Source organism: Schistocerca americana, chromosome 2 (assembly GCF_021461395.2).
Source record: "Schistocerca americana isolate TAMUIC-IGC-003095 chromosome 2, iqSchAmer2.1, whole genome shotgun sequence".
Classification (NCBI taxonomy): Eukaryota; Metazoa; Arthropoda; class Insecta; order Orthoptera; family Acrididae; genus Schistocerca; species Schistocerca americana.
Window position 1 is genome coordinate 184032974 of NC_060120.1, and position 13806 is coordinate 184046779.

At 43.3% G+C, this 13806-nt stretch overlaps 1 protein-coding gene across 1 annotated transcript in view; it reads right to left on the bottom strand.

The window, feature by feature from the left end:
- The window catches only part of LOC124593861 (juvenile hormone acid O-methyltransferase-like), a 99033-nt gene that overhangs the window by 8162 nt on the left and 77065 nt on the right, over nt 1–13806 (bottom strand). The window lies entirely within an intron of this gene.

Consider the following 13806-nt stretch of genomic DNA (forward strand, 5'->3'; position numbering starts at 1 on the left):
CCCTCGCGCAAACATACAAACATAACTTCCACAACATCCATTCTTAACGTGTCAAAGATGCCTACGCTTGTAATAATAATAACGATAATAATACTAACAGAATCTTTTAATATCGCAATAATTTATTTATATCAGTGTTTAGCACGTTGCTCAAACATAACTTCCAAGAAATTGTAAGAAGAAGTTGCAGCAGCATCAGAAAAGAATTCGTCCAAAACTAAGAACTATAAGTGTCTTGCAGCTGATTTAATAACTGTAATGACAAACTCTCACAACTTCACTAACATAAAAATTCACACGAAATAAAATCGAATTGTGTGTGCACCATAAACTGTATTTGATTTAGTACTACAATTATTGACCCAGAGGAACAGACTATGGCTATGTGAGTGTATTTCGTTCTGTTGTCTCCACCTATAGTTAGGAAGTCAGTCTGTAACGTTGCTATCCCTTGGGATATTTAAATTGCGACCCCGTAATGCACGAAACGCTTGTCACAAAAACAGTATTTTATTCAGGTCACAACAGCTGGTTACCGGACTTCACTTTTTGATTACAGTACTCTGTCAGCCTTACTACTTCACTGGTGTGCAAATCTTAAGGACGAAAATAACTTCCGCACTGCCAAGTATCATAGCGCGATGAAACTTGGACCATACCTCGAAAGATCTGCTACAGTATAGTAGAGAAGATAACTGAAAGAAATGCGCAGTGAGACGAAAAGAAATGATATTTTTATTCAAAGACAATAATTACACCGAGGTTACCGAGACTTATGATGGTCCCCTGCACATTACAAAAGGCAGGACACAGTTCCTGCCGGCCGCGGTGGTCTAGCGGTTCTAGGCGCGCAGTCCGGAACCGCGCGACTGCTACGGTCGCAGGTTCGAATCCTGCCTCGGGCATGGATGTGTGTGATGTCCTTAGGTTAGTTAGGTTTAAGTAGTTCTAAGTTCTAGGGGACTGATGACCGCAGTAGTTAAGTCCCATAGTGCTCAGAGCCATTTGAACCATTTGAACCACACAGTTCCTAATAAGGTGTGCGATCACCACGGACGTCAGTGCATTCTCTGCAATGTGCTTCCGTGCTGGCCAAATGACCGGCAAGAAGTGCTTGTGGTCGGCCGTTCCATTTCCGCTCCCGAGCGGTGGTCATTGGTACATGTGGACGATCTCCACTACGTCTTTCCAACTCGTCACATACGTGCTCGATGGAATTTAAGTCGACGAATGGGCAGGCCAGTCCATATGTGGAAAATCCTTTCGTGCCGAGAGCTGCTCCACCTGCGCAGTTCTGTGCGTTCGCACACTGTCATCCATAAAAATGGAGACGGCACCAAATGGACCCCAGAGAAAACGCGCATGGGGATGGAGTGCAGTGTGACAATAACCTTCACTGCTGACCTTACCGTGTTCAAAGATCTGGAGGTCAGTACGCCCATGCAACGTTATACATGGCCACATCATTACACCTGGACCAGCAAAACGATTATGTTCGATATGTTCCTGGGTGCATTACGTGTTCCCACGTCTCGCCATATCAGCATAAATGCAGAATCACCTCTCAGACTGAATCTGCAGTCATTCGAAAAGAACACGCGACCCCGCTCTGAGGTGGCGGGTGAATTATCGTCTTTAGCATCTTCGCCGTTGACAAGAGCCTGTGAACCATTTTTTCGGACAGCCATAAAGCGATGGAGAACATACTGAGCATAATTTCCAGTCTGAAAGTCCACATTACTAATTGAAAATGATAGAAAATGTTTCTCTTCCTACACTACTGACCATTAAAATTGCTACACCATGAAGATGACGTGCAACAGACGCGAAATTTAACCGACAGGAAGAAGATGCTGTGATATGCAAATGATTAACTTTTCAGACCATTCACACAAGGTTGGCAACGGCGGCGACACCTACAACGAGCTGACATGAGGAAAGTTTTCAACCGATTTCTCATACACAAACAGCAGTTGACCGGCGTTGCCTGGTGAAACGTTGTTGTGATGCCTCGTGTAAGGAGGAGAAATGCGTACCATCACGTTTCCGACTTTGATAAAGGTCGGATTGTAATCATCGCAACTGCGGTTTATCGTATCGCGACATTGCTGCTCGCGTTGGTAGAGGATCACTGACTGTCAGCAGAATATTGAATCGGTGGGTTCAGGAGGGTAATACAGAACGCCATGCTGGATACCAACGGCCTCGTATCACTAGCAGTCGAAATGACAGGCATCTTATCCACATGGCTGCAACGGATCGTGCAGCCACGTCTCGATCCCTGAGTCAACAGATGGGGACGTTTGCAAGACAACAACCATCTGCACGAACAGTTCGACGACGTTTGCAGCAGCATGGACTATCAGCTCGGAGACCATGGCTGCGGTTACCCTTGACGCTGCATCACAGACAGGAGCTCCTGCGATGGTGTACTCAACGACGAACCTGGGTGCACGAATAGCAAAACGTCATTTTTTCGGATGAATCCAGGTTCTGTTTACAGCATCATGATGGTCGCATCCGTGTCTGGCGACATCGCGGTGAACGCACACTGGAAGCTTGTATTCGTCATCGCCATACTGGCGTATCACCCGACGTGATGGTGTGGGGTGCCATTGGCTACAAGTCTCGGTCACCTCTTGCTCGCATTGACGGCACTTTGAACACTGGACGTTACATTTCAGATGTGTTACGACCTGTGACTCTACCCTTCATTCGATCCCCGCGCAACCCTGCATTTCAGCAGGATAATGCACTACCGCATGTTGCAGGTCCTGTACGGGCCTTCCTGGATACAGAAAATGTTCGACTGCTGCCCTGGCCAGCACATTCTCCAGATCTCTCACCAATTGAAAACGTCTGGTCAATGGTGGCCGAGCAACTGGCTCGTCACAATACGCCAGTCACTACTCTTGATGAACTGTGGTATCATGTTGAAGCTGCATGGGCATCTGTAGCTGTAAACGCCAGCCAAGCTCTGTTTGACTCAATGCCCAGGCGTATCAAGGCTGTTATTACGGCCAGAGGTGGTTGTTCTGGGTACTGATTTCTCAGGATCTATGCACCCAAACTGCGTGAAAATGTAATCACATGTCAGTTGTAGTATAATATATTTGGCCAATGAATACCCGCTTATCATGTGCAATTCTTCTTGGTATAGCAATTTTAATGGCCAGTAGTGTATTTACTCAGCGGGATCAGGAACTATGACTATAAATAAAAGTTCTGAGTTATAAGTGATTAATATATTCTGTAAAAGCCCTCATGCACAATCATAATAATGTTCCTGATAATAATAATAATAATAATAAAACCCGTGGAGGCCCGGGAAAAGAATAGGCCTCCGGTATGTTCTGCCAGTCGTAAAAGGCGACGAAAAGAACAAACCACTAATAGGGCTAACCCCCTTTTAGTGTGATTAGTTGGTTCAGGACAGAACTAATGAAGCCTCGGACAAGCGTTGTCATGGTCCGGGACGACGCTTGAACCCTATGCCCGTCCACAATGGTAACGACACTGCTAACCACACGGAAAATGATTTAAATCCAAATAGAGATGTTTTGCAGGATATGCTTCCTGTAACCACTCTAGAAGGAAAACAAAGACAGAGGATGAGATGGTCAGATGAAGTTAACCAACATCTCATGTTCTGTTATTACCAAGCAACAAACTTAGGAACCAACACAACTGGATACAGATCACAAGTATACACAACATTTATTGCCAGATACCCAGAACTAAAATTTTTAACAGAACAACGACTAGCTGATCAGATCCGTGTAATAATCAAAAATAACAGGATACCTCAGTCAGAATTAGGAAACATCAAACAAGTACAACAAATACTGGAACAAAATAATGTGCAATCAGAAGAAGAAGAAAATACAGTAATGGACTCAAACATCCCAGAGCAAACAAACAAAGAACAACACGCATCAATTAAACAATTAGAGGAAAACGAAATCTTGAGACAGCCACCAGAAGAAGCACAAATAGAACACGAAGTGACACACATGTTAGATATAGAAGAAAAATTTCAGCTGACATATATAGAATACAAAGACACAAATACAGACATTAGACCATTCTTGCATAGACCACCAAATAACCCACAAGTCGAAACAACAATAACAACTATCAACACAATCATATACAAGAAAATAAATTAAAATACAACTATGGAAGAGTTACAACTACTGGTTTATATAGGAACACTCACTACACTAAATATACACACTAGGCAGAGATCAGAACCAACCAACGCACGGAAGAAACCCACAAAACCAGCATGGCAACACAGGCTACAGATCAGAATAGAAAAACTGAGAAAAGACATCGGATAGCTAACGCAATTTATAAGAAATGAAATGTCAGACAAAAAACGAAAAAGGTTAGGTAAAATCTCACAACAAGAAGCGATAGAGCAATTAGATGAAAAGAAGCAGAAATTACAAGCATTGGCCAAACGACTTAGAAGATACAAAAGAAGTGAAAATAGAAGGAAACAAAACCAAACATTCAACACAAACCAAAAGAAATTTTACCAGACCATAGATAACACACACATTAAAATAGACAATCCACCAAACATAACAGACATGGAACACTTCTGGAGCAATATATGGTCAAACCCGGTACAACATAACAGGCATGCATGGTGGATACAAGCAGAAACAGACACATACAAGATGATACCACAAATGCCTGAAGTGATAATTTTGCAACATGAAGTCACCCAAGCAATTAATTCTACTCACAATTGGAAATCCCCTGGAAAAGATAAAATAGCAAATTTCTGGCTAAAGGAGGTCACCTCAACACATTCACTTCTAACTAAATTATTTAACAGTTACATTGCAGACCCATACACATTCCCTGATACACTTACACGTGAAATAACTTATCTGAAACCTAAAGATCAAGCATAAACAGCAAACCCAGCTAAATATCGCCCCATAACATGCCTACCAACAATATACAAAATATTGACTTCAGTCAGTGCACAGAAATTAATGACACATACAATACAGAACAAAATTATAAATGAAGAACAAAAAGGCTGCTGCAAAGGAGCACGAGGATGTAAAGAGCAACTGATAATAGATGCAGAGGTGACATATCAAGCTAAAACTAAACAAAGGTCGCTACACTATGCATACACTGATTACCAAAAAGCTTTTGATAGTGTACCCCACTCATGGTTACTAAAAATATTGGAAATATACGAAGTAGATCCTAAATTGATACAGTTCCTAAACATAGTAATGAAAAATTGGAAAACCACACTTAATATCCAAACAAATTCAAATGATATCACATCACAGCCAATACAGATTAAGCGTGGAATATACCAAGGAGACTCATTAAGTCCCTTCTGGTTCTGCATTAGTCTGAACCCACTATCCAACATGCTAAATAATACAAATTATGGATACAATATTACTGGAACATACCAACACAAAATCACACATTTGCTATACATGGATGATCTAAAACTACTGGCAGCAACAAATCAACAACTCAACCAATTACTAAAGATAACATAAGTATTCAGCAATGATATAAATATGGCTTTTGGAACAGACAAATGTAAGAAAAATAGCATAGTCAAGGGAAAACACTAAACAAGAAGATTACATATTGGATAACCACAGCGACTGCATAGAAGCGATGGAAAAAACAGATGCCTATAAATGTCTAGGATACAGACAAAAAATAGGAATTAGATAATACAAATATTAAAGAAGAACTAAAAGAAAAATATAGGCAAAGACTAACAAAAATACTGAAAACAGAATTGACAGCAAGAAACAAGACAAAAGCTATAAATACTTATGCTATAGCAATATTAATCTACTCATTTGGAGTAGTGAAATGGAGTAACACAGAACTAGAAGCGCTCAATACACTTACACGAACACAATGCCACAAATATAGAATACATCACATACATTCAGCAACAGAAAGATTCACATTGAGCAGAAAGGAAGGAGGAAGGGGATTTATCGACATAAAAAAACCTCCATTATGGACAGGTAGACAATTTAAGAAAATTCTTTATAGAACGAGCAGAAACTAGCAAAATACACAAAGCAATCACTCATGTAAATACATCGGCTACACCATTGCAATTTCATAACCACTTCTACAACTCTTTATATCACATAACATCAACAGATACGAAGAAAATAAATTGGAAAAAGGAAACACTATATGGCAAGCACCCGTATCATCTAACACAGCCACACATCGATCAAGACGCATCCAACACATGCCTAAGAAAAGACAATATATACAGTGAGACTAAAGGATTCATGATTGCAATATAGGATCAAACAATAAACACCAGATATTACAGCAAGCATATTATTAAAGATCCCAATACCACAACAGATAAATGCAGACTTTGCAAATAACAAATAGAAACAGTAGATCACATCACAAGCGGATGTACAATACTAGGAAATACAGAATACCCCAGAAGACATGACAATATAGCAAAAATAATACATCAACAACTTGCCACATAACATAAATTAATAAAACAACACGTTCCCACATACAAGTATGCACCACAAAACGTACTGGAGAATGATGAATACAAATTATACTGGAACAGAACCATTATAACAGATAAAACAACACCACATAACAAACCTGACATCATACTCACCAATAAAAAGAAGAAATTAACACAAGTAATCGAAATATCGTACCCAATACAACAAATATACAGAAGAAAACAGGAGAAAAAATTGAAAAATACATCCAACTGGCTGAGGAAGTCAAGGACATGTGGCACCAGGATAAAGTTGACATTATACCAATTATACTATCAACTACAGGAGTCATACCACACAATATCCACCAGTACATCAACGCAATACAGCTACATCCAAACTTATATATACAACTACGGAAATCTGTAATTATTGATACATGTTCAATTACCTAAATGCAATGTAACATATACCGTGCAGTTAAAAGGAAGTGACGCTTGATCAAGGTCCGCGTCACTTTCCATTTTTAACCAGACATAACGTCTGAGAAAGGAAATAATAATAATAATAATAATAATAATAATAATAATAATAATAATGTTCATATCGGAAACAACACTATTAGCAGTTCACAAGCGACCTCTACGTTAAGTTCCAAGTAAAATGATTTATCGCCCTGACTTTTAGTCACAAAGTTAATTGCCAGCCTTAAAAGTGGAAAATAGTCTCGCCACTTTCCACGTGGTTTTTTCAACATTACGGGCTGCACACGAACAATTACTTCCTTGAAAACTAAGCGATACGGGCCAGTGTACAGTCCTCGCGAGCTTACGTCCTACTTTTACCGGAAACGGATTTGGTAGCTGCCTGCCTGTGGCGTCATCTGAGGCGTAGCACATACAGGCGTTTGACTGACGCGGACTGGTTAATATCTCGTTTCGAAGTGTCTCTTCTCACTACCTCTCTGGCCGTATTTATATAGGGGCACAGCGGACAGCCGAACGGAATATCTGCTCTCAACCGCCCTAGGCACAGGTAGCACCATCTAAATGGCCCCTTGCTCAGCTCTGACACACGTTAATTCATATCTCCGTCGATTTACAACTTATAAACTTCTTAATTTTAATGTGAATGGAGTAAAATTGGCTTTAGGTACTGAGAGAGGTCTAGCTCGACTGCATTCAAACTTTTGCTGGCTGGAATTTTTACAAAGGAACCGACAGTAGAACATGACCTCTGAACTGCCTCTTTAAAATTCCTTGTAATCATTGTTATTAACACAGAAGCCTTGAAACTTGGTACAGCTGCATTATTTCATCGAGTGCTGTAATTAGAAATGTCTACAACAAACACAAGTGATGCTTAATCTATTATGAATGGCGACGTTTTCGTTCCAAATTTAGTTTTTAGTAAATAACTGGAAAACTAACAGAGGTAGCTTAATGGAGTCACGTATTTAATGTTTTTATATCACACTGAGGCTACATACGGATTTTCTTCCCTCTGAGTCTAACATTCAGCGCCTTCAATTTTTTGTAAAAACGCCGATTTTGACAAAAATATTGCTCCGATCATGTTGAAACTTGTAACTTTTGATTGTGAAATACATTTGCACATTCTGAACAGTTTTTAGCTTTATAGCTTCATTATTTAGCGCCACTTATTTTTTCTTAAGATAATATATTTAGCGAAACATATTCATTAGAACATTCTGAGACTTCACAATGTTAGCATTAATGTACACATTAATGAACACACTGAAAAAGTTTGGGAAAGTTATTTTAATTTCATTGCTAGATTATGGAGCAATACTTTGTGTGCTACGGACAGACACTTTATGATGATGTGCTGCTATTAGCAGTGAGCTGGGGTAAGTCCAACCACGCTCGCTTCCCTCTCTCTCTCACAATGTTACAGCGCTTGTTTCGCCACACGGCTCCTCGTTGGTGCAGTCCCTATTCTCTTGCAACCAACACAAACGGCGCCGCTTGTGCGGCTCTCAACGAAACAGAACGTACTGGTCATCGGGCAAAAAGGACCCCCCCCCCCCCCCCCCCCGAACCATTTAGTCCCCGTGCCACTGAAGAACATGAGAGAGCGTGCATTGCAGCCCTGTTAAACGTGGTTGCAACCCGAATCTGACTGGTCCGCTAAAAGCTTCAGTTTGTGAGGTCAAGAAGTACTATCAAAGTAAAAAAAGCTTTCCAGGCACTGCTCCGACTACTCTGAGTGAAGCCAGTATCCACATTGTGTGTGCTTCCAGACGTGTTATTCTAAAAGTGGCCAACGTATATCAAACTTATCCAAGTAGTAGGGCCTGATTCATAGAAGAGGATAATATGAACATGAATTATGGATGTGGCACTGAAGGGAAGACGCTAACCATACACGCCGTCACTCGTGTGCTCTCGGATTCAAAAATAGCTGCCAAGTACTACAGTAATAGCAGTTCCTTGCAGATGTAACGTGTGCTTTCTTAGAGTACAATGCGCCTCTCGGTTACAAATGACTTTAAGCACTATGGGACTTAACATCTGAGGTCATCAGTCCCCTAGAACTTAGAACTACTTAAACCTAACTAACCTAAGGACATCACACACATCCATGCCCGAGGCAGGATTCGAACCTGCGACCGTAGCAGCAGCGCGGTTCCAGGCTGAATCGCCTAGAACCGCTCGGCCACAATCGCCGGCCTCTCAGTTACATTTCAGTTCTCGTGGGAGATCTATTTTCTTATTTACAACGAACTTTTCATTTCCAAAATTACCTAATTAATTTGTTTCTTCCAACAACAGATTATACAGTGAGTACGTCGAGAGCGAAAGAGACGGATTATCTTTGGATGTAACATATCTTCGTGAAGTATGAACTGACTGTGGAACTCGCTACACTTAAACGTTAGATGGCCGTTGGCGCGCTGCGGGCCCTAATTAATGTAATTTGTCTGGCACCCCTGCTCTCAAGTGACTAACCAGAACAACCAAGCCGGCCGGAGTGGCAGTGCGGTTCTAGGCGCTACAGTCTGGAGCCGAGCTACCGCTACGGTCGCAATGTTCGAATCCTGCCTCGGGCATGGATGTGTGTGATGTCCTTAGGTTAGTTAGGTTTAAGTAGTTCTAAGTTCTAGGCGACTGATGACCTCAGAAGTTAAGTCGCACAGTGCTCAGAGCCATTTTTTGAAGAACAACCAACATTATTTTCGATCATATTACAATATTTGGTTTAGCCACCATGACTGTCAGGTGGAATAAATCTCAGAGTAACAAACATGTCCACCGGGCCTGATAACTTGCCAAGTCGTAGGTTGAAACTGCGGCTGAGTTACTCCAGCCTTATCAGACACCGTCAACAACTCGATAAAGCTGCTAAATTATGAACTTTCAACTAATACTGAAGGTTCCGGGTCTCCACCTGGATCCGCTGAGGCGGTGCCACCCAGTGGGCGCCATCGTCTGTGAGGGTCCTGAGTTCGACGTGTGGCCTGTATTCTTCCCAACAGCGTCAGAGTCGCCGCCGATACTCCACCGCCACCTGGCCTGGTCTTCCGTCACCAAGCTGACAACGATGGCTTCCGAATCAGCGAAGTCACTGCCTGCCGCAAGTCACTGCCGTCTCGGTATACCGCTGTGTACATCGCCCACTGCCCACTAGCCCCGACCATGCGGGCCATTACCGTCCGAGCATTGTATGGAAGGCACTAACAAGGGAACCTCCCCATCGCACCTCCCTCAGATTTAGTTATAAGTTGACACAGTGGATAGGCCTTGAAAAATGGAACACAGATCAATCGAGAAAACAGGAAGAAGTTGTGTGGAACTATGAAAATAATAAGCAAAATATACAAACTGAGTAGTCCATGTGCAAGATATGCAACATCCAGGAGAGTCTGGGGCTAGGAGCGCCGTGGTCTCGTGGTTAGCGTGAGCAGCTGCGAAACGAGAAGTCCTTGGTTCAAGTCTTACTTCGAGCGTAAAATTTTATTTTTTATTTTCAGACAATTATCAAAGTTCAGGCACTCACACATAAACAACTTCGCTCTCCAAAATTCCAGGACATGTTCAGATTTGCTTGGACATATGCAGGATTTGACGGTCTACACACGGAAAAATTTGAAAACGTTAAAAACATATTTTTTGACAGAGCACAGGGAAAAGTGTGCGACTGTGAAACTGTTGGATTCATTTGTTGCAGTTTATATGACAAACTGGTATGTTTTCATCACTTTTTTGGGAGTAATTCTCACGTCCACAAGAAAACCTAAATCGGGCAATGTAGAAGAATCTTTTAACCCATTCGCCAAGTGTACAAGTTAGGTGGGTCGACAACATATTCCTGTCATGTGACGCACATGCCCTCACCAGTGTCGTATAGAATATATCAGACTTGTTTTACTCTGTAGGAATCGGTTGACCTATGACCTTGTGATCAAATGTTTTCGGTTCCCATTGGAGAGGCACGTCCTTTCATCTACTAATCGCACGGTTTTGCGGTGCGGTCGCAAAACACAGACACTAAACTTATTACAGTGAACAGGACGTCAATGAACGAATGGACAGGTCACAACTTTGCGAAAATAAAGAAAAACTTTTCACTTGAGGGGAGACTTGAACCAAGGACCTCTCGTCGCGCAGCTGCTCACGCTAACCACGCGACCACGGCGCTCAGAATTCAGGTTAGCCTTGATGTTGCCTATCTTCGCATGGACTACTCAGTTTGTATATTTTGCTTATTTTTTCATAGTTCCACACAGCTTCTTCCTGTTTTGTCGATTGATCTGTGTTCAGTTTTTCAATGCCTATCGACTGTGCCAACTTATAACTAAATCTGAGGGGGGTGCGATGGGGAGGTTCCCTTGTAAGTAATACAGAACGCTCCTATTCAGTAGGCATTCTTGACTCCGAGCGATGGAGAACCCGTATCTCCGCTTCCTGCACACTCAGCTCTGCAGCCCATAACATTACTCCACAGGGTGAAAAGTATTTAAACCGACAAACTCTGGGAGGTTGTAGGGGACATCAAAACAAATATTTTTCGCTAATGTTATTTTTTCCTATGAGGAGTATTTAAATCGGTGGAGGCCGTATTACGCTCTTCAGTTGTTAGAGGCCGCATTACGATCTTCAGTTCTAGGCAACTGCTGTCCACCAGTGTAGTAGTGCATTGTCTCTGTTTACTAATGGAGCGATACACCTGGAGTGAGTACACTGATATGGTTGGTGCGTACTACGTAGCGCACCACAACGGACGAGCTGCACAGCGTGTTTATCAACAACAATACCCTAATCGGCTCATCCCACATCATACGACCTTTGCTGCTGTGTATCAACGTCTGCGTGAGACCGGGTCATTTAGCAGAGTACCTGGACAGGGACGCCGTCGCACCGTAAGAACGCCGCAATTTGAGGAAGCTGCAAACAGGCGTTGATGTACTTCATTGGGGACATGTTGAAAATGTGTGCCCCGACCTGGACTCGAACCCGGGATCTCCTGCTTACATGGCAGACGCTCTATCCATCTGAGCCACCGCGGGCACAGAGGATAGTGCGTCTGCAGGGACTTATCCCTTGCACGCCCTCCGTGAGATCCACATTCCCAACATGTCCACACCACTACATTCGTAGTGCGCCTAATAGATGTTTGCCCATCATACTCATTACTCGTGGCAGATTAATCTACCATGCAGCTTCGCTAGAAATGAAATTTATGTCAAATTCTGAGGCCTACGGTCCCTTGGCAATGGAAAAAATGTAGGTTTCTAAGTCAATGAAATCAAAAGATATGGGCATTTATGTGACATATTTTGATATGTGATACTTCACGGCTGCGTAACGCTTGGACACTTTAAAACAGCCCATTCAGAAGTGACCAGTTGTTCGTCCACAAAACACGTTTGCCTGTTTTCGTCGGTTGGGTACAGAGAGTCGTTGCAACAGCTCCTCCCATGATGCCAAACCAATTGTATAAATGTATACCATTGCCTCACGAATCAAAGTGTTTGTATCGCTATACGGTGACTGCACACTCTTCACCTCTATTCCATTCCATAATAACTCACTGGTACACAGTTTGACGGTTTCACGCCACTTTCGCTGCCGCTGAATTCAACCCCAAATTTATCTGCACCACCCTGAACTCGGCAGCAAAGGCTTCTCGATGACATGCAATCGACCCCAAACAACTCACATTCTTGACATCTTGGGTTGCCGGGTGTCCTGCCGGATATCAGCGCCGTACTTGCACGATATTTCGGTAACGTAACTCGTTACCTTCATCAGGTACGACCTGAGAACGATACCCATACAGGGTTCCAGGCGCACCAGACCGAAGATGGAGCGCCCAGGGTCGGGACTGAAGGGCGCGGACCGCAGAGGGAACATCTAGAACCGCAGCGGACCGAAAATGGAACGACAACGCTCCAGCAGATCACAGTGAGTGGAAGAGGACCACGGGGGGAATGCCTGGTACTACAGACGGGATTCCAAGCGCACCAGACCGAAGATGGCACACCTAGGAGCGTGTCTGGGGGGCGCGGACCGCAAAGATAACACCCAGGACTGCAGCGGACGGAAAAGGGAACGGCAATGCTCCAGAACATCGCAACGAGCGGGCTCGGACCGCAGAGGGAGCGCCTGGTGCAGGGGGAAGGCCACAGGCATAAATACTGGACCAGGTCCACTCAGGAGTTCGTGAATTTCCAGGATTACCTGGTAAATAGCGAAATCCTCGACGACGCGATCCCGGACGTGGCCGAGCGTGACGAGCAACAGATGAACTACATGCAAAGTCGGGAGCTCGTAAGACGGAAGGCGGAAGCCCGCGAAGAGAAGTTCGGGAACGAAAGAGAAGAACGAGAAAGAAGGCAAGAGGCGGACCGCAACAGAAGGCGCGAAGCCGCTCTCGCCCGCCATGGCCGCCAGCGCCAAAGCTGGCAGGACGACAAATAAAGAGAAGACAAGACAAGCAGCTCTGGCCGGGTTTTGCAGGTTTTCCTTGGCCGCTAAGGTAAATACCGGAACTGTCCCCAACAAACTCCTGCAAATAAATTCCCAATTGGGAGAACCCCCCCCCCCTTTTTGTACCCCAAGCAAGAAAAATAAACAGTGCCACAACAGAAAAAACTTTACCCAATGGCTGAAAAGAGAATATGCACGATCCAGAACAGCCCGCCCTTCTCCAGCAGAGAAATGCACGCTCTAGGAAAAAAAAACTCGAGGAGTAGTCTCAGGTCGCACCTGATGAAGGTAACGAGTTACGCTACCGAAATATCGTGCAAGTACGACGCTAATATCCGGCAGAACACCCGACA